Genomic DNA, 21,708 nt, shown 5'->3' with positions numbered 1-21,708 from the left:
ACCCACGAGGAGGGAAGGCACTTCCGGTGAAAACAGAGCTCCTGGAAGTCGTCTTCTGTCCCCGCCCACTCCTCGCCACCAGTAGACGTGCGTAACAACTATTAACCCTTTGCCTTCCCCGCATATAGTCTTTTATTTGTTTGCCTTTGTTTGCTCAGGACTTGCCTGAGCACGTGAAAGAAACGGCTTCTTTCACAAGTATCTAGGCTGAATCTGTGTTAGGGAATAGCATGTTTGAATGACCTGCACAGGTGATATGCTACTTACCGAGCCAAATGGGGGAGAGTTAGCACTTTCCTTGCTGGAGATAAACACTACATCTCCCATGATGCTCCAGGGCGAGGTTTAGGCCAGGTTCCGCCTTCTCCCAGATCTCGGGGGACACCCTCCTTGTGCCACGTGGCGCGGGAGCGGACGGAGAGCCAGGTGCTGGACGAGCCAGGTACAGCAGGAGGCTTGGCTGACGGATCCGGGGAACCTCAGACAGGGAAAAGCCTCTTTGAGAGCGCCTGGCTTCTAGATCCTTCTCTCTTGAGCCAGGTGATCTTAGGCAAGCCCCTTCCATGTCTAAGTTGAAGTTGAACTTAGTTTACACTGGAGCGCTTTCGGCTCTTTTTTATACTATAATAGAAGACAACATTTAATTCTTTGCGAACCCTTAAGAACTGCATGCTTGCTAAAGATTGAAGTCAGTACTGGTCCTTTGGAAGCCTCAGGCAGCTACAGATTGTGTTGGGAGTCCCTGACTTCAGGTTCCTCTTCTCGCAAATTATTTTCATTATAAACTCACTGTCCATCTTTATCAATTCGTTGGCCCTTGACAACAGGCTTGAAAGATAATCTTTAACATTGATTAGTTTTGCCAACATTTATTTGAACATATAAAGGAATCCTAAAGGAAATCAGTCCTGAATATTCATTGGAAGGACTGATGCTGAAGCTGATGAAACTCCAATACTTTGGCCACCTGATGCGAAGAACTGACTCATTTGAAAAGACCCTGATGCTGGGAAAGATCGAAGGCGAGAGGAGAAGGGGACGACAGAGGATGAGATGGTTGGATGGCATCACCAACTCAATGGACATGAGTTTGAGTAAGCTTCAGGAGTTGGTGATGGACAGGGAAGTCTGGTGTGCTGCAGTCCATGGGGTTGCAAAGAGTCGGACATGACTCTTTGCAACCCCATATGATGTTGAACATATGTTAAGAGCCAGACAGTGTTAGCAATTGCAGATATAATAGTAAAATTTTTTAAAAATCTCTGGTCTAATAGAGCTAGAGTCTACCAAAGAAGCAGAATACAAATAGTTAATTATAGTCAGAGTTTGATCTGGAAAATAATTAGAAATGTTAGTTAACATTATGGTAAGTGCTAGGAAGGAAGACAGGATACAGTGAAAAGATAAAATTGGAGGACCCACCCATTTTGCAGGAAGCCCAGGTAGTGCGGTGGTAAAGATTCCACCTGCCAGTGCAGGAGATGCAGGAGACAGGGGTTCAATCCCTGGGTGGGGAAGATCCCCTGGAATAGGAAATGGCATCCTGCTCTAGTATTCTTGCCTGGAAAATTCCATGGACAGAGTGACCTGGCTGGACTTGCCTGAGCACACGTGCATACACACACACACACAGATTTTGCAGAGGAGGAAACAGGCCAAGAAATGGGCCACAGAAATTACTAGATTGTTAGGTAATGTGTATTTGTGTGGGAAAAAAAATGTTCTCTTTTAAAAAACAATATACTGAGCTTTTATCAAGTGTTAGTCTTATGTCTATAAATTTACTACATATAAACTTTGAAATTTTAACAACTATTTGAGGTTGAGAGTTTTAAAAAAGGAAACAGATTCAGAGGCTAAGTAACTTGCCCAAGGCCACAAAGTTAAGAAATGTTCCTATTTACTGTGCCCAGTTCTCCCACTATTACTCCTGCACTCAACAAAGATTTGGTATGTTCATACGCTTAAAAATGCTTCAATTACTCCTGGCAGGTTATGTCATAAAACCTAGAGTTCTTTGGATAGCATGAAGAACACTTCATGAGCTGACATCTGCCTACTTCTTCACTGCCAAGCTGAAGACTGGGCAGTTGCTGCAACAACACTATGTTCTATCCTACCTTTGCCTTTACAGAGAGCACCCCTACAGCCTATAAAGTCCACCCTACTCTGCTGAACACTGGGTCTTCAGGGAAACTTTCCAACTCAGACAGAACAAACATGCCTTCCCTGGGCTTCCCTACACTTTGGAGAAAGCTCCATCAAGGCAGTTGTGTTTCTCTTAAAATTGTCTCCTAACTGGAGGATGGGCTCCCAGAAAACAGAAATAGATGTTTTGTCTTTGTATCTTCACCAGCTAACATAGTGCTTGACAGAAAACACTCAGCAATGGTGTTAAAGGAATATGGATATGGATCCAGCTGTTGGTTCAGTGGGAAACCTTGTCATGACTCCAAATAACTGGAATGCAGTGTAGTGCTCCATGATACTAAGATGATATAAAGAGCTACAGGGAGCCCAGGGATGTGGAGATTTCTAACCAACGAGAGTAGTGTATATATACACACAGCCTGCCTTTACATGGTGAGATCTCATTTAGATGGCTCATTAGAAATCATGAGAATTAGTCTCCTATTGTGATGGGGAAACTGAAACCAACAAGGGAAGAGATCTGCTGAGAGTCACCTGGCAGAGGCAGAACTGTATGTGTCATCCAGGTCTCTGAGGCTCTCCCCACACATAGTATTTCTCTTTCTACCTCACACTGTCTCTGGTCCACACCTCTTGAGATCACAGGTGGCAGCATGCATGAATATCCTGGAGCCTCTCTTACAGAGAATGTTCTAAAGAATCCATTTATTTGAGAAAGGAAGCACCTGCTTTCCCCAGGGCAATGGCAGTACTCCATCAACAGTGAGCAGCTAAACTGGGGTAACCAGGACATGGCAGAAAGCTGCTACAAAGGGCAGGCAAGGTGGGGGGATATAGGGGGAAATGGGTGAGGGACCAGGACATGGCAGAAAGCTGCTGCAGAGGGCAGGCAAGTTGGGGGGATATAGGGGGAAATAGGTGAGGGACCAGGACATGGCAGACAGCTGCTGCAGAGGGCAGGCAAGATCGGGGATATAGGGGAGCAGGATCTGGGTAAGTGACTTGTCCTTACCCTTCCATTGCAGACAGAGGTGCTACCTCCTTTATTTTCTTCTAGTACCTAGAACCTCTGAAAAATCACTAATCATTTTGACCTTTTACCAGTTGCCTTTCCATTCCTATCCTTTCATGGAAAGTCTACCATGTAACAGGCCCTTGTGAGCCACTTAGGTGTATTGTTTCTCAGATATATTGTAAGGGAGTATTAGCCCATTTCATTAGTGTGGAAACTGTGAGTTGGTGAGGTCATGTTACTTCCTCTAAATTGCACAGCTGGGATTCAAACTCAAGTCTTGTGTCAATCCAAAACCTATGGTCTTTTTCTATACCCAAAGCTGCCATTCAAAACTAAACTCCTCAAGGGTGAAAATTGTGATGAACTGCTCCTGTCTTCCCAGCACTTAACCCAAGGCAGAGTACCCAGAGATAGCAAGTTCCCAGAGATCGCTTGTGGATGAGTGGATTCAGTGTGGAATGTTTGCCAAATGAAGACCTGGGTGCAGTTTGAACAGTGTTATGAAACAGCAAAGGAGGGAGCAGCTGACTGCCTAGGGTAAGTAAAGAAGCCTCCTTCTGCAGAGGAGGGGGCCAAGTAAGTGGTTAGTAAAACAAGTCCAACATCCTAACTGCAAAGAACACCAACAGGCCATTCACAGAAGAAATCCAAAAGGCTGTGAACTATAATCAGAGGTATTCAGCATCACTAATAATCAGAAAAATGCAAATGACCTCATACACTGTGGATAGAAATACCAATTGGAAAAGCCTTTTAAGGGAGCTAGTTGACAGGATCCATCAAAATTGTGAACTATGTTCTTAAATATATGTAGAAAGATTGTGATAGAAAGAAAGGAAAACAACATAAATACTCATCAAAGGTTTAGTTGTTTGGTCGTGTCCAACTCTTATGACCCCATGGTCTACAGGCTCCACTGTCCATGGGATTCTCCAAGGCAAGAATACTGGAGTGATTTGTCATTTCCTTCTCCAGGGGATCTTCCCAACCCAGGGATTGAACCCGGGTCTCTTGTGTTGCAGGCAGACTCTTTACCAACTGAGTCTTAGGGCATGAAATAAACAAGGATATAGCTATACTATTTTTTTTTTTTATATTATGCTGCTTTTAAAAGAACGTGATAAATCTGAATATACTTACGTAGAAAGATCTCCAAGACATACAGTTAAGTGAAATAGACAAATTGCAGAGCAGTAGGTATATTATGAGGAGAAGGCAATGGCAACCCACTCCAGTACTCTTGCCTGGGAAATTCCATGGACAGAGGAGCCTGGTAGGTTACAGTCCATGGGGTCGCAAAGAGTCGGACACGACTGAGCGACTTCACTTTCACTTTTCACTTTCATGCACCGAAGAAGGAAATAGCAACCCACTCCAGTATTCTTGCCTGGAGAATCCCAGGGATGGGAGCCTGGTGGGCTGCTGTCTATGGGGTGACACAGAGTCGGACAGACTGAAGTGACTTAGCAGCAGCAGCAGCAGGTATATTATGAACTCATTTTTGTTATAGTTTATAAAGATTCTGTGTGGCTATATATAGATATGTCTTTATATAAATGCCTAGAGAAAATACTAGATGGATGCCAATCTATAACAGTGATTACTGACTTCTGAAGAAGGGAGTGGGAGTGGAAGGGAAGAAAGAGGGGCTTTCACTTAAAGTGAGAGAGAGATGTAATTCACTGGGAAGAACACATCACTTCTGTGGTACTCCTACCAAAGCGCATAAGCTGAATATAATCATGAGGAAACTGTGAGACAAAAACAAATGGAGAGATATTCTACAAAATACTTGACCCTTCAAACATTTCATAAATGTCAGTGTCATAAAAACAATGACAGAGAACTATCCTGCATTAAAGGAAAATAAAAGAGACATGATACATAATAAATTCAATGTGTGATCTGGGACTTTCTTTTGCCATAAAGGATATTATTGGGACAATTGGCAAAATCCAAATAAAGCTAGATTTGATGACACTGCTGTGTAGCTGTTTCTTCTGATTTTTTTTTTTTTTCTGGATTTGGGCCCCATACCCCACAGTCCATTATATTTGTATTATAGTTATGTAAGAGAATGTGTGTGCTCAGTCACATCCGATTCGTTGTGACCACATGGACAATAGCCCACCAGGCTCCTCTGTCTGTGGGATTATCCTGGCAAGAATCCAGGTGTGGGTTGCCATTTCCTCCTCTGGGAGATCTTCCTGACCCAGAGATGAAACGCTCGTCTCTTATGTTTCCTGCATTGGTAGGCAGCTTCTTTACCAGTGAGCCATCTGGCAATCCCTGTGTAAGAGAATGTCCTTGTCTTTTTAGACTGTATAATCTGAAGTACTTGCAGGAAAGGACATCATGTCTGAAACTGATTCTCAAGTGATTCAGAAAAAAATTGTGTTGGAGGCAAAGGAAAGGAAGAGAGAAGGGAGAATGATAACACAAATGTGATAAAAAGTTAACATTTGGGGATTCTGGGTAAAAGGTATTTGAGAATTCTTTGTACTCATTTTGCAATTTATATTTAAGTCTAAAATTATGTCAAAATATAAAAGTAAAACTGAAAAGAAAAAGAGTTTACTAGATAGAGAAGGCAGGAGGATCTTCTGGCAAAGGAATAAAATAAGCAAAGAAAACTGGTAAGTGTGACTCTCACACTGAGAAACAATCAGTGACTCCCACTGTCTAGAACGTGGCATGACATGGGGAGATTGGGAGATGAGGGAGGGTAGGAATGATGAGCAACATAATCCCCAAATGGACCCAGTTCCCTGCTCCCTAAGATTAGAAAAGAAGATTAAGCCTTCTTTATGGGGGGCTTGCCTGGTGGTCCAGTGGTTAAGACTTCCAATGCAGGGGATGCAGGTTTGATCCCTGGTCAGGGAGCTAAGATCCTGCATGCCTCTCAGCCGAAAAACCAAAACATAAAACAGAAGCAATATTGTAACAAATTATACAAAGACTTTAAAAATGGTCCACATTAAAAAAAAAAGTACTTAAAAAAAAAAAGCCTTATTCAAGCCCTGAAAAAAGAAACTTGAGTTCTTATGGCTACCCTGTCATTTCATTGACAATTTCTCTTCATCCAGTGACTGTAGAATAAGAAACTCTAGAACAGTGGCTCAAAGGGACATCTAGGACAACAGGTCCATCGTTTTACAGAAGGGAAATCTAGGACCCAAAATGAAGTCAGAGTTTGCAAGTACCCAGTGAAAATGTTAGCGCTGGCTTCCAGTTCATAGTCCGTCATTCTTTCAGCTGCACCCAATTCTGAAAGGTTAAAGCAGAAATAGAGACTGGTAAGTGAAATGACTGAATGTTACCCTTTAAAGTTGGGATGTTTTTCATTTGCCAAAAATAATAGACAACGTCAGTACAGTTTTAAAATGTAATTATAGAAACTGTGTAACTTAAAGCCCAAATGGGAAGCGATATTAATTCAGGCTCCTAGTCTGAAGCAGCAATCAAGGTGATTCTCAGGAATTCTCAATGACATTGGTACCCATCTGGATTTGTTGAAAAGTTTAACATCCTTTTTTATTATTCATGATTTTTCAGTTCTTCAAATTGCAAGGTGACGGAGAGAGCACACAATCTTCATCCAGGCTATGAAATCATTCCTGAAAATTTAGACATTCATATCAATGGCTTTTAATTTTTCCTGGAGACTGCTTTTCCTTATAAAATCATGAAATTTTAAAAATATATACCATAAATCAAACTATGTAAGTAATAATAGTCTCACTATGTTAATATTCTAGGGATAGGGAGCTAGTATTTCAAGGATCTACTCTCATTCATTATTATTCCTAGTTGGATTTGTGCCTCAAGGCTTATATCTAAGTGACTGTATAATGAACATTGACTAGCAAGACTTTTGAGATCCTAAGCTATTTAAGAATCATCAGATTCCATAAAAGAAATCTCAAAGCATGTCATCAATAATATGAGGTTAGGGACTTCCCTGGTGGTCCAGTGGTTAAGACTCTGAGCCCCTACTGCAGGGGGCATGAGTTCAATCCCTGGTGAGAGAAGTTCTGTTATGGAGAATATACATGGAGAGTCTTTTGAGGGTCTTAGAAGAACGAAAGTAACATTAAGGTTTGAGGGATTTTAGTACTTTCATGCATTGGAGAAGGAAATGGCAACCCACTCCAGTGTTCTTGCCTGGAGAATCCCAGGGACGGGGGAGCCTGGTGGGCTGCCGTCTATGGGGTCGCACAGAGTCGGACACAACTGAAGCGACTTAGCAGCAGCAGCAGCAGCAGTGTGTTTTTAAGAGAGACCTGAGCATGTTTGTAGCTCTGGAAAAATAGAAAAGAAACTGGAAAGGCAGGGAAGACTTGAAAATGATCAATCCGGTGACCTGCCAAGGCAGACAGGAGAGGATTGGGATTGACAGTTTCTCAAACTTGTAATGTGCACACAAATCACTTGGGGATCTTGTTAAAATTCAGATTCTGATTTAGTAGGTCTGGGTGGGGCAGAAGATTTTCCATTTCTAACAAGATCCCCGGTGAAGCTGATGCTGCTGGTCTGTGAACCACACATCAGGTAGCAGACGGTTAGAGTTCTGAATTGTAATTGCGCGTTCATTTGTATTTCCCTCCTGACCCAGAAGTGGAATCCTTCCAGATAATCCCTATTGCCTAACACAGTACCTGTCATAGAAAAGTTTGTTGAAAGCATTGAATGTATGAAGATGTGCATCTGCCATTATCTGTAATTACGGAAAAATGAGGAGGAACCCTAAAAGTCCAATGACACAAGAATAGATAAGTAAATTTTAGCACAAGTATACTTTGGAATATCCTTAAGTAATTTAATTGGTCTTTGTGAAGCCTATATGATAATATGGGGAAATTTTTATGATAAAAAACTTAGAAAATGTGAATTTTTACTTATATGATAGCCACTGTATGAAATTATGCATTTGGGCAAGGTATTTGTTGATGTTATAAAAATTCAGGTGAAAAATAACTTTTACATATGAAAGAAATCCAACGTGGATATTCTAACTGTAGAAAATAAAAATAGATGAGTAACTCCTCCCACTGTTGTTTTGATTGGGTTTGTATATATGTTTAAATATATATGATATATTAACTTTTCTTTGTACAGTCATTCTTTTATTCTGACTTGAAAGCTTTCTTCCTTTGTCTCTTCTTTCCTTCCTTTTCGTTCCTTTACTTTTGCTTCCCCTCTCCCTCCCTCTTCTTAAGACATCTCTCCCTTAAGGAATTCCCATTCCCAGTGATATCTCATCAAAGGAGCACATGAATAGCTGACATTATGTAATGCTTTGACATGTGGCATTCCCAAGGCATTACCCCACCCCTGATGCAGAATAAGTTGTCAGAGCATGAAATTGGTATTTTTACATATTCTTAATGTACAGATGTCAGTCTGAAAACCATTCACTAGTATTATGATTACATTCTTTGTCTCATTTTCTTTCTATGCCAAGATCTGTTCTTGTGATTTCTTTTCTTCTGGGAGTTTCAAAGAGGGAAGACAAAACTTTAATAATCCAGCTTATTGATTCTGCCAAAAAGGTAAAAGTAAACTTTTAGGTCTCATTTTTGGCAATAATACTGCTGACACGCTAGCAAAGATGTAGCAAGAAAGACCAGATGCAAGCAGGAAATATTTCCAATCAGTGGCCCACTTGGTTCCTCAGTGTGTTACAAATCAAATCTACTTGCAGTTTACAAGCTTGTTAGTCTTTTAATCACAGAAATGAATGACCTAGGCTTATGGAAAAAATAGCATGTCTAAAAACAGGAAATATACAAGGTAAGAATGGAAGGGATTTAGGGACAGTCCTGATCATCTTCCATTATACTCAGTAATGCCCCTTCAGATCCCTGACTACAGGCATCCAGTGTCTGTTAACACCTTCAGTGATGGACATCTCACTACCTCACAAAGCAATCTGCTGCATACTTGGACAGCTGGTAAATGCTGTCTAGCATTCTTTTCCCCTTCTGATAACAGCACCAAGTTGCTTGGGGGAACAGCTACTTCTTTATGCCAAGTGGTTCTAACAGGATGTGGGTTTGCCCTCACATCCCTCCTGGCCTCTCCTCTGCCCTTCTTTGTATGGCAGAGAGGAGGGGACTAACCCCAGAAGTCCTTAGTCCCAGACTCCCATGTTAGCTGAGTTTTGGTGGGTCTGATCAATGGGAGGCATTGGCAGGAGATTGGAGGGGGAAGAAAGGGAGAAGCCAAGATATTTGTGTCCCCCTCTGTATAGGGAGAGATGGATTCAGAGTCCTGTACTGTAGCTGCATTTCTTCCATGGCTTAGATCCAACTCCCACTGCACAGACCCACCGTGGTCCACTGGGTGACCCCTCCAGCACCATCACCTCTCATCCCTTCAATTTAGAATTAGCAATAGCCTGCTAATATCTGGGTTGCTTCACTATTCTCATGAAGGCTCCTGAAGCCTTTCCATCCATTGTGTATAACCAATAAATTCCCTCTATTCAGAATACTTTCTGTTTCCTAGTTGGATACTATCTGATATGGTTTACATGTGACCAGGCCTGACAATCAGCTCCTATTTCCAGCCAAGTGGTTGGCTTGGTTCTGGGCATTGACCTATCAAAGTCCTTCTCTGAGGCTGTGTATATGCTTTTCAATGAGGTTCACTGAGATTGGGTAGTAGGAATTGAAGCTATGTCTGCAATGCCCAGCTGCACAGTGAGAGAACTAAGCTAGTACAAAGCCAGAACCAGCAAGGAGTGGTGAGACATCCAACAACACCCTCAAACTCTACCCTGAACTACCCATTTACATCAACTCAAATAGTCTCTTTTTTTCCTTAGGTTTCCTTGATTTGGGCTTCTGTGTCTTATTTTCCTTGATTTGGGGCTCACAGCCCCCAAGTAAACCTCACAGTGACAGACTTAGTTGGTAGAAAAATATTTGAGGAATATTCTACTTAGTTGGTAGAAAAAATATTTGAGGAAGCTCAAATCTACTTCTCCATAGCCTCCCCCATCATCAGCCTGATTCTCAGTTCTGGGGAGTCCAATATTCTTGGCTCCTTCCCATCTATGCAGCTCTTCTGACCTCCAGCATGGATCCAGGCCACCCTATTTTCCCCCGCCCCAGATCCCTCTTCCTTCCCAGTATCTGATGTCTCTCCTGGTTCCCGCTGCTTCTCACAGTCACTCTTCAGACCTGCTGCTGACTCATCCTTGCTGCTCTTCTCTGAGATGTGCAGTTGGCAGAAGATTCTGACTCCAGGAACTAGTCAGAAGGTCTCCTGACCCTCCCTGTCAAAGGGGCATTTGATGACTCTAAAGGCAGCCTTTGTGTTTCCCTCACCTTCCTCTTCGCAGGACCTCAGACCCCTCCGTTATGTCACAGAGAGGTCCCTGGAGAGAGATGAAACTGCCAGCTGAGCAGGGACCAGGCCACAAACGGCCTTGAATATCATGCTAAGGATTACTCTGATGAACCAGAGAAGCATAGAAAAGTCTTAAACAGCATCTTACTTTTCTTCATTGTAAGCCCACATCCCCAGCTATATCCTTTTCAGAGCATCAAAGGAATAAACATTCTCACTTCTGTCTTCTCCTGTCCTCTGCTTTCTATCTGATGCCTCTCATTGGCTGAACCAAAAAAAAAAGTACAAGGACAAGAAGGTCTGGTTGATGGCATCTACAGAGGTTGGCCTGTAAGGGCACCCAGCAGAGGCAAGGTTAGAGAGTGGGTCTGGAAGAACATCCATCTCTCTTGAAAACATGAAGCACCCTCTGAAAAAGGGTAAGAATCACAAATATAGAAAAGAGAGAGATTCTAGATATGAAATTCTGTCTAGAGCATTTGAACTGGGCCTTGAAGATCTTTGACAGGTGCAGATAAGAAAAGGATCCTCCAGGAAAAGGAAGCAGAAGTTCAGGAACCAAAAGCTCTCAGTATAGCATAGCCAGAGAGGAGGACAATAGACAAGAGAGAGGAGGAGTATATGTTTACTGGAGGGTGGCATCCAGAAAAAAGGTGGGATAGGCACAAAGGTAGATGGGGCTAGACTACAAGAGCCCAGACTCTGGAGCTGGATTCCTTGCTTCAAATCCCAGCTCAGCAATTTGCAATCTGTGACCCTGAGCATGTTACTTAACCTCTCTGCTTCAGTTTCCTCCTCTGTAAAATGAGGATGATGCTAGTATGTACATGATAATAAATGCTTTGCAAGATTGTTGTGAAGACTGAATGAATGAAAATATAGGAAGCACTTATATAGAATACGAGCTTCCCTGGTGGCTTAGCAGTAAAGAATCTGCCTGCAATGCAGGAGACACAGGAGATGCAGGTTCAAACCCTAGGTCAGAAAGATCCAGAAGGGAATAGCAACACACTCCAGTATTCTTGCCTGGAGAATTCCATGGACAGAAGAGGCTGGCGGGCTATACTCCATGGGGTCTCAAAGAGTTGGACACGACAGAGCAACTAACACTATATAGAATATAGAACAGAGCCTAGCAATACATGGGTGAGTGTTAAATATTAAGTGTTAGCTGCTGCTGCTGCTGCTGCTGCTGCTGCTGACATTATGAGGGCTACCTGCATTTAGTGCCTAGGGTACAGTTCCTAGAATAACCCAAGATCTCAGAATGTTCCTAATGCAACCCGTGCAACAGATTCTGCCTCCTCAGCATCACCTGGCTTGTTCACATACCCGTGAAGTAGTATGGAGTAAAGCCATCAAGAAAACTGCATTACCCACTCTTGTTTCAAGACAACCAGATAGTAATTCATTGGAAAATGTTGAGGACACAGGCCTGGGGATCAGGAGACCCAGGTTCCAACCTGAGCTCCGCCGCTAATTCAGTAGGTGACCTTGGGCACGTCCCTTCCGCTCTCTGGACTTCAGTTTTTGACCCTCTGTAAAATGACGGGGGAGGATTATGATGATGTCTTAGGAGCTCTCTTCCAGCTCCATCATTCTGTGATTCTAAATCCCTTTATAACAAACTCTAGGAGAGGAGATTTGCTCTTGCAAATGGAGTGTAAAGTTAATCCTGCCTGTGCTGAGGCTAACTAATGTGCCTGTGTGGTTTATCCTACTTCATTAAACCCGGCCTCCCCACAGAGCAATGCACAAGGCAGCTCAGGCAGGTAACACTGAAGTGTTACTGAACTGGGGCTCTTCATGGAAAGTGATTTCCCCACTCTTTCTCAGGTTTATCAACACAAAGCCTGTAGCCCCCATTTTCCACACTGTTACTTTGCCACATGTGTGGATTCAGACCTGATCATAAGTATGGCAGATTGGGTCTTGAAACCACATTTGTGTGTGCCCACCTCACCCTGCCACCACCAGCTGCAGGCAATGCCATCATTTTTCATGTGACGAAACCAGAGCTCAGACAAGCTATGGGACTTGCTGGTGAAGGCACAAGGGCTGATGTCTGAGGTAGGAAGGGAGGGCAGTGCTGCTGTTTGTAGAGTGAATGCTCACTAAGTAGTGGGGAAAAAAAAGGAAGGTAATTGGGAAGCTCTGAGGTTATGTCCCCAAGTGGAAAAACTTCCCCTAGGATCTTTATACTTTGTAAAAGATTCCCAAGTCACTTTTCCCTAAGAAGAACAGAGTCTTTTTCTTTTTTGAGAAAAGTATTTACTGAATTTGTTACAATATTGCTTACGTTTTATGTTTTAGTTTTTTGGCCACAAGGCATATGGGATCTTAGCTCTTTAACCAGGGATGGAACCCGAACTCCTGCATTGGAAGGTGAAGGCTTAACCACTGGACCAGCAGGGAAGCCCCAGCAGAGTCTTTTTCTAAGACATTCTAGATTGTCTCTTGAGGACAAAATTGAACAGTAACCATGTTGGACTCCCTCAGTTTTCCTTCTTTAATTGTGACAGATACTGAAAAATGTGCTTCCCTGGTGGCTCAGATGGTAAAGAATCTACCCACAATATGGGAGACTGGGTCCAATCCCTGGGTTGGGAAGATCTCCTGGAGAAGGGAATGGCAACCCACTCCAGTATTCTTGCCTGGAGAGTTCCATGGACAGAGGAGCCCGGTGGGCTACAGTCCATGGGGTCGCAGAGTTGACATGACTGACTGACTAACACACTGAAAAATACATAAAGAACATGTGTGTAGTTTAATGAATGAAGCAAATGCTGGTAACCCCTACTCCAGTCAGGAAATAAAGTATGACATTGGGTAAAAGAGGAAACACACAGAGTATACACCCAATATGATCCCATTCATATGAAGTTAGAAAACTGACAAAGAGCTCTGTTTGGGCAAAGGGACCAAGCTGTTAGCTCACTCCTATGCAGTCTGTAGATGTGACAAGCCTCCCTCCACCTCACTGAGCACGGACCCCACTGAGGACCAAGAGGCACTGAATGTTAGGGCTGGAGCCTAACATTCAGTGCCTCAGGTGACTTTCACTCACTCACCTGTTCATTTATTCCTCAGATGCTTTGTGGGTCTCACTATCAATACACAGGGGCATCTGGGCTGAGAATGGCGGAGAGTCTGCTGCTGCTGCTGCTAAGTCACTTCAGTCATGTCCAACTCTGTGTGACCCCATAGACGGCAGCCCACCAGGCTCCTCTGTCCTTGGGATTCTCCAGGCAAGAACGCTGGAGTGGGTTGCCATTTCCTTCTCCAATGCATGAAAGTGAAAAGTGAAAGTGAAGTCACTCAGTCGTGTCTGACTCTTCATGACCCCATGGACTGCAGCCTACCAGGCTCCTCCGTCTATGGGAGTTTCCAGGCAAGAGTACTGGAGTGGGTTGCTGCCTGGAGATATAGATCCTTCCACAAAGGAGAAAGAAAAGCTGAAATGAATTGGGTTTCAAATGGGGGGAAAACAATGAGGGACTTGGAAGTGCCAGGCTGTCAGCCCTCTTGGCTCTTATTCAGGAAAGTGCCAGATAGAGCAGAACCTACCATGAGGGAGGGGCCAGAAGAGGTACTCTTGGCCTCAGAAAGAATGAGTAGGTTACTGCAGATGGCCGCAACCAGCCTTCATGCCAATCTCTGTTTTTGAAAGTGAACTAGATGGCAGTTTATATGCAGATGGAGATTCCCAATGGGGTCAGAAATTGGGCTCTGGAACATCAGAAAGGAAGGACCTTCTGACATTGCCTGGTTCAGAGACCTTGTTTTGTGAATGAAGAGACAGATTCAGAGTGTAGTGACGTTTGGGCCTTCATCTGTCAAAGAACTAGAATCCAGGTTCCTGGCACCATAAATGGTTCTTTTTCTTGGCTCAGATGAAAGCAACAGTATTTTCCAAGATGGGTTTTTAGAATCATGGGGTTTTATGGCCATGAAATCAGGAAGAAACAACCTAAGACCTGGAAAAGATCTTGGTAATCTGTCTAGTCCAGTGAGGATCAAACCAGACTAGTCATCAAATCACCTGAGAAACTTATTTTCTTAAGTCTCATTTAAATTTGTTACAATATTGCTTCTGTTTAATGTTTTAGTTTTTTTTAACAGTAAAGTATGCGGGAATCTTAGCTCCCTGACCAGGAATAGAACCTGTGTCCCCTGCACTGAAAAGCAAAGTCTTAACCACTGGACCACCAGGGAAGTCCCTGAGGAACTTATTTTTTAAAATACAGACCCTGGGACAGTGACCCTTAGAAACTGGAGTTTTAAAGGACTGGGATTTAGTGAAACAGCTTGGCCACCTGTGTTCTTTTAAAGACCCCCCCCCCAGTTGATTCTGATGGGACATTCACATGCCTAGAAAACTCTGTCCAATTGACAGAGGGAGAAACTGAGGCTCAGATTAGGGGAGGCAGAGTGACTGTCCAAGGTCACATCTCATTTCACCACGAACTCTTCAACTTTCCAGAGATAGCTGGTCCAGGCTGCATATAAGCGTATATATTAATAGCATTTCCCCTCCACTATTGTTTTCCTGGTTGACACCTTTTATTTTTTGCAGCAGCTTAAAAGATTCCTAGCCAAGCTGCAAGGCACTCAGATTTGTGCAGTGTTTACAATGACTTTGTTGTTCATTAAACAAATTTACCCAGACTAACCCAACATGAAAGAAATCATCTTGTTTACAGTGAAATCCTGACACAAATACGTGTAACAAAGACAGACAAACACACATAAACCTGGATGCCAAGTGGGACATGATTTACTGCCGCATCCAATTTTTCTCATTAGAACTTGTTTTATTTGAACATGACTCAGTACCCCGTGTAAATGCGAGGTTGTTAATCTTATTACTATATGGAAAACAAATTAATTAGTATGCATGCTATTGGAGATGAGTTGTAAGGTTGGTGTTGGAAAGATTAGGAAAATACACTCATTACTCCAAATGATATCTGATATACATGTCTGATTCCACTTTAAGACTGGTTCTGATATATGGGCAACCAATATAGCTAATAAAAATGAAGCTTTTGTGCCTAGCATCTAAATGTTGATATTGGCCAGATACAGATATCCAGGGCTTCTTTGCTTTAAAACAAAGGTCAGTGTGATGAGTAACAGCTTGGCGCTATCCCTCAGCTGAGACTCTCCTGCCTCAGTTACCTTCCCAGGTTACAGCTCCTACCCCAAACCACACCTACCTGAGAGGGATCTTTTCTTTCTTCCACATGCCCACCACACTTTGTGTGTTTCTCGTGAGCAATTCCTACCTCTTTTAGGGATCATAATGAAGATACCTCATTTTTTCCAGGAATCTGTGTGCCCTTGAGGGTGGAGACTATATTCCAGTTGGAGATTCAAATATTGATCAGAACACCATGCTACAGAAACAAACAATGGGAAAGTTCTTTATGCACCAGCATGTGACACCAAGCTATATTGTTAAGTGTACACTGATGAACTACCTCTGGATGTATTCTGGGAACACTGATTGCCAGATTGGGATGGGACCTGAGTGGTTGAGGGAACAGATAAGAAGAGGCTCTTCCTCAGATTCCTTTTGTACCTTTGAAATTTGAGCCATGTGTATGTACTACTGAGTCGAAAAATATATAACAAATATTAAATTTATACATAAGATCTAGTAAAAAAAATATTTGCTCAAAAACCACCTAAAAAATCCCACCAAAATAAATAAATAAAAGCAAATGTCATTTGGAGTACTAAAGACTTTTAATTAATAAACTTGTTTTTTAACTCGATATTACCAGACTTATTTCACCATGGAGCTTCAAAAGAAACATAAGGTATCCAGTGTTTCCCAAATAGTTTTGACTCTGAAATAGTCACAGTATTACTAGCTCAGAAAACACAATGGACCCACTAATGTGCTGAGGCAACATTTTAAACCAGAAGGTAGAAAATGAGGTGGATACTGACTCTGCTGCCAACTCTGAATAAACCTGAGCAAGTCCTTTCTCCTCTCAGGGACTCAGCTTTGTCATCTCTAAAATAAGACAAATGGATGAGATTATCTCTGATGTTCCTTCAAGCTCTGAAGTTCAGAGTTTCTCTGGCAAGAATATACCAAAGATCTCCCCCAAAGTGAGCCCATGCTTTGAGTAGCAGTTGGAAGCAAGAAGGTCTATGATGCTTGCTTAAAAAGAAATTACAAATATGGGATTTCCCTGGAAGTGCAGTGGTTAAGACTCAGTCTGGTCCAGAAACTGAGATTCCTGCTACCAAGATTCCTGAAAGCCACGCAAAACAGCCAAAGGAGAAAAAAAAGTTGCAAATTTACTTGATGTGGATATATTTTCCCAGCTTCTCCAAAAACCCGAGGGAGTAATAAACACCCCAGGATGTGCCATGCAGTTATAAGAAACCAATCACAAAACTTTGATTCACTACAAATAATGATATCACAAAAATCTCGGCACTTCCACTAACTCACTGGGCAGTTCAATTCAGTCTCTCAGTTGTGTCCAACTCTTTTTGACCCCATGGACAGCAGCACGCCAGGCTTCTCTGTCCATCACCAACTCCTGGAGCTTGCTCAAACTCATGTCCATTGAGTTGGTGATGCCATCCAACCGTCTTATCCTTTGTCACCCCTTCTCCTCCTGCCTTCAATCTTTCTCAGCATCAGGGTCTTTTCCAATGAGTCAGTTCTTCACATCAAGTGGCCAAAGTATTGGAGCTTCAGCTTCAGTATCAGTCCTTCCAATGAATATTCAGGACTGATTTCCTTTAGGATGGACTGGTTTGATCTCCTTGCAGTCCAAGGCACTCGCAAGAATCTTCTCCAACACCACAGTTCAAAAGCATCAATTCTTCAGAGCTCAGCTTTCTTTATAGTCCAACTCTCACATCCATACATGACTACTGGAAAAACCATAGCTTTGACTAGATGGACCTTTGTCAGTAAAGTAATGTCTCTGCTTTTTAATATGCTGTCTAGGTTGGTCATAGCTTTTCTTCCAAGGAGCAAGCATCTTTTAATTTCATGGCTGCAGTTACCATCTGCAGTGATTTTGGAGCCCAAGAAAATAAAGAGCATCCTTTATTTTCTGGGGCTCACTGGGCATCCGTGGGCAAAACCAGGAATTGAGACTCAGTTTCCTCAGCTATAAAGTGGGTATAGAAGTAGCTCTGCTGCTTTCCTCACATTCTTGGCAAAGACATTTAATTTATGACAGCAATACAGATAAGAGAGTAGAGAACTGGTGACAGGTTTGTCAAACCATTTATTTAAGGGGTAAAATAAAATTGCTCCTTATCACATCATCTTTCATTTGTTAGTAGATTTCCTTTAGTTGAGGCAAGGGAATGGTATGAAATTATAGCACTCATCCATTATTGGAGGCAAAATAAATTTATAAAAGCCTTTTGCAAAGTGATTTTCCCATAGGTATCAAGAACCATGCAAAGGCCCTCTGACCTAGCAAATCTAGATCTGGGGATTTTAGGAGATTGAAAAAAAAAAAAGAGAAAGTGAGAGATATGAAGACATGCACTTTGGGATTATCTGTGATAGTGAAAATTTGAGTCTTCCTAAATACACAATACTAAGGAATGACATATCCATTTAAAATGGTATTAAGCAGCCATTAAAATAATTATTTTATGAAATATTATGAAAATGCTATTTTAAATGATAATTATGAAGACAATGTGGAATTATAATGATAAACTGTTAAGTGAGAAACCTGAATACAAAGCGGTAACTACACTAATAAATTACCTGTGTCAATTTAACTAGCATGTAAGTCAGGACAGAAGAGAAACACTGAGCAGTTCATTTGTTAGGATGGTAGGATTATGGATAATTTTCTGTCCTTTTAATTTCCTTTATTGTTGTAACATTGTGAACTAAATAAAAATCTTGAAAAAATACAATGAAAGCAACAGATAGTTACATTTTGTTGTATCCTTCATAAATCCTTTCACTGAAGAAAGGGATTAAATGTGGCTTACCATCACAAATTATAAAATAAGACCCGCATATTGCATTTCCTCTAGACCTTCCTACCCTTCTAAGAATAAATTAAAATATAAACAGTAGGGTTGATTTTTTTTTAATCCAAGATTATCTCATTATTCTACTTAAAACATATAGAGAAAGAAAATGCACTCTTTTTTTCTTTTGGATTAAAAGTTTCCCCAGCCAGTTTCAGATGTCTGTTCCTCTCTGTCTTGTCAACGGGGCCTGGGTTCCCCATTGTTACCTTATATATTTCTCAACCTGCCAGGCTTCCACTCAGATGGATAGAGAGTGGTGAAGAAGGTCCAGTCAGATCAAAGGGACCCCAACTGATCCTGCCTTGTGAAATGGTAGTGTAAATTTTTACCCAGGCTTTCCCCCAGGTGTGTTGTTAGGATCCCCTGAGATAAAGTGTTAGAAAGTCACCAAAGTACTTTATAAACCCTCAAAAACTGTGTCCAGGTACATCTTTTTAAGAGTCAGTGTGGCAGAGGGGTAGAATCTGGGTGAGGGTGAGTGGGGGAGGGAGGAGGACTGGGTTCTAGGGAAGCGGTGTAGTGTTAGCAGTTAAGAAATCTGGCTTTGGGAACTTCCCTGGTGGTACAGTAGGTAAGAATCCACTTGCCAATGCAGAGGACACAGGTTCAATCCTTCATCCAGGATGATTCCACATGCTGTGGAGCAACTCAGTCCATGCTCTAGAGCCCTCGAGCAGAAACTACCTGAAGCCCATGCGCCTAGAACCTGTGCTCCACAGGAAGAGAAGTCACTGCAAGAAGAAGACCAAGCACTGCAACTAGAGAGTAGCCCCGCTCACTGCAACTAGAGAAGGCTTGTGTGTAGCAACAAATACCCAGCGCAACAAAAAATTAATTAATTAAAATTTTTAAAAAAGAAATTTGGCTGTGAATTCAGAACTGGCTTTCAAATTCCAGCTCTGCCATCTCCTAACTCTGTGATCCTGGGCAAGTTTCTGTGTCTCTGAGCGTCAGAGTTCAGACTGGACCCAACTCATAGTGACAATGTATGTGAAACACAGTGACCTGTAAACAGTGAGCATTAAAGAAATGTCAGTTATGCTTATTAGTCCTGCCTCTCCCTCTAACTCAGTATGGCACCTTTGTCAGTTCTGTTTTCTTTGGGCCTTAATGCTTCCACCTGTCAAACAGGGGCAAGCTGCTGGATTCAATGGTCTTCCAGGGCTATCACAGGAACAGTGCTTTCATAGTGGTGGTTGTAACACTGTCCTTTTAAAGACAGACTTGGGTGGAATCTGTAGTCAATGGGAACACAGCTATGGGAATGGGATTCCAGAATGTTCTGCAGATTAGACTTTCAGGTCCATAATCCCACTCTTGCTTAACTCCTGAATATACTTACCCCAGATGACATCCCAAGACCACCACTTCTAGCTGGGATTACTTGTCCAGTCACATAGAAGAGACATTGAAACCCTCTCCCTAACACCCTGCACTGTCTAAGCAGATATTTTCCAAGAAAAGTTTATACCACCTTGTTTGTTCTTTCCTGAGGGCCACGACTAGGACCAGAGGACAAAAGGGCAGAACTAGGACCAGTGGACAGATGCTGCATGGAGGCCACTGCATGTTCAATGAAGGAAAGGACTTCCTGGCAGCCATTCCATTAATACCAGTTTCAAAAGGGGCTAGTAATCTCACTGTCCCTGGAGCTATTCAAGCTCAGGCTCAATGATTATTTACTGGGGTGCTATAGAGAGGAAGAACGCTCAAATTACTGCACAATTGCACTGATCTCACACGCTAGGAAAGTAATGCTCAAAATTCTCCAAGCCAAGCTTCAGCAATATGTGAACTGTGAACTTCCAGATGTTCAAGCTGGTTTTAGAAAAGGCAGAGGAACCAGAAATCAAATTGCCAACATCCACTGGATCATCGAAAAAGCAAGAGAGTTCCAGAAAAACATCTATTTCTGCTTTATTGACTATGCCAAAGCCTTTGACTGTGTGGATCACAATAAACTGTGGAAAATTCTGAAAGAAATGGGAATATCAGACCACCTGACCTGCCTCTTGAGAAACCTATATGCAGGTCAGGAAGCAACAGTTAGAACTGGACATGGAACAACAGACTGGTTCCAAATTGAGAAAGGAGTATGTCAAGGCTGTATATTGTCACCCTGCTTATTTAACTTCTATGCAGAGTACATCATGAGAAATGCTGGGCTGGAAGAAGCACAAGCTGGAATCAAGATTGCCAGGAGAAATATCAATAACCTCAGATATGCAGATGACACCACCTTTATGGCAGAAAGTGAAGAGGAACTAAAACACCTCTTGATGAAAGTGAAAGAGGAGAGTGAAAAAGTTAGCTTAAAACTCAACATTCAGAAAACGAAGATCATGGCATCTGGTCCCATCACTTCATGGGAAATAGATAGGGAAACAGTGGAAACAGTGTCAGACTTTATTTTTTGGGGCTCCAAAATCACGGCAGATGGTGACTGCAGCCATGAAATTAAAAGACGCTTACTCCTTGGAAGGAGGGTTATGACCAACCTAGATGGCATATTGAAAAGCAGAGACATTACTTTGTCAACAAAGGTCCGTCTAGTCAAGGCTATGGTTTTTCCAGTGGTCATGTATGGATGTGAGAGTTGGACTGTGAAGAAGGCTGAGCGCCAAAGAATTGATGCTTTTGAACTGTGGTGTTGGAGAAGACTCTTGAGAGTCCCTTGGACTGCAAGGAGATCCAACCAGTCCATTCTAAAGGAGATCAGTCCTGGGTGTTCTTTGGAAGAAATGATGCTAAAGCTGAAACTCCAATACTTTGACCACCTCATGTGAAGAGTTGACTCATTGGAAAAGACCCTGATGCTGGGAGGGATTGGGGACAGGAGGAGAAGGGGACGACAGAGGATGAGATGGCTAGATGGCATCACTGACTCGATGGACGTGAGGTTGAGTGAACTCCGGGAGTTGGTGATGGACAGAGAGGCCTGGGGTGCTACAATTCATGGGGTCACAAAGAGTCGGACACGACTGAGCAACTGAACTGAGAGAAGCCAGACTAAATACAACTCATACAATGTAATGTGGCTCACTACCCCAATTCCCTGTGCAATTAATGAATTATTTACTAATTTATTACTTAATTAATAATATATTAATTGATAAACTCCTAGTTGTACCATCTTACAGGTTCTG

The 21,708-nt window shown here is 42.4% G+C and overlaps 1 protein-coding gene and 1 long non-coding RNA gene across 2 annotated transcripts in view; one reads left to right on the top strand and one right to left on the bottom strand.

The window, feature by feature from the left end:
- The window catches only part of ZCCHC7 (zinc finger CCHC-type containing 7), a 258,032-nt gene extending 257,636 nt beyond the window's left edge, over nucleotides 1–396 (bottom strand). Inside the window, exon 1 of the mRNA XM_086415923.1 lies at nucleotides 268–396. The gene's annotated coding sequence lies outside the window, so the exon portion shown is untranslated. The remainder of the gene's footprint in view (nucleotides 1–267) is intronic.
- LOC147367176 (uncharacterized) lies at nucleotides 344–16,254 on the top strand. The gene is made up of 3 exons (XR_015169904.1): nucleotides 344–442; nucleotides 3,549–3,703; nucleotides 15,852–16,254. It is a non-coding gene; the product is annotated as an uncharacterized LOC147367176 (long non-coding RNA).
- The last annotated feature ends 5,454 nt before the right edge of the window (nucleotides 16,255–21,708 follow it).

Source organism: Bos grunniens, chromosome 8 (genome assembly GCF_055505025.1).
Source record: "Bos grunniens cultivar Pamir isolate PY7600 chromosome 8, Bosgru_T2T1.0, whole genome shotgun sequence".
NCBI classification, from domain to species: domain Eukaryota; kingdom Metazoa; phylum Chordata; class Mammalia; order Artiodactyla; family Bovidae; genus Bos; species Bos grunniens.
Note: the sequence above shows the minus strand (reverse complement) of the source record. Positions and strands in the feature narration are given on the sequence as shown.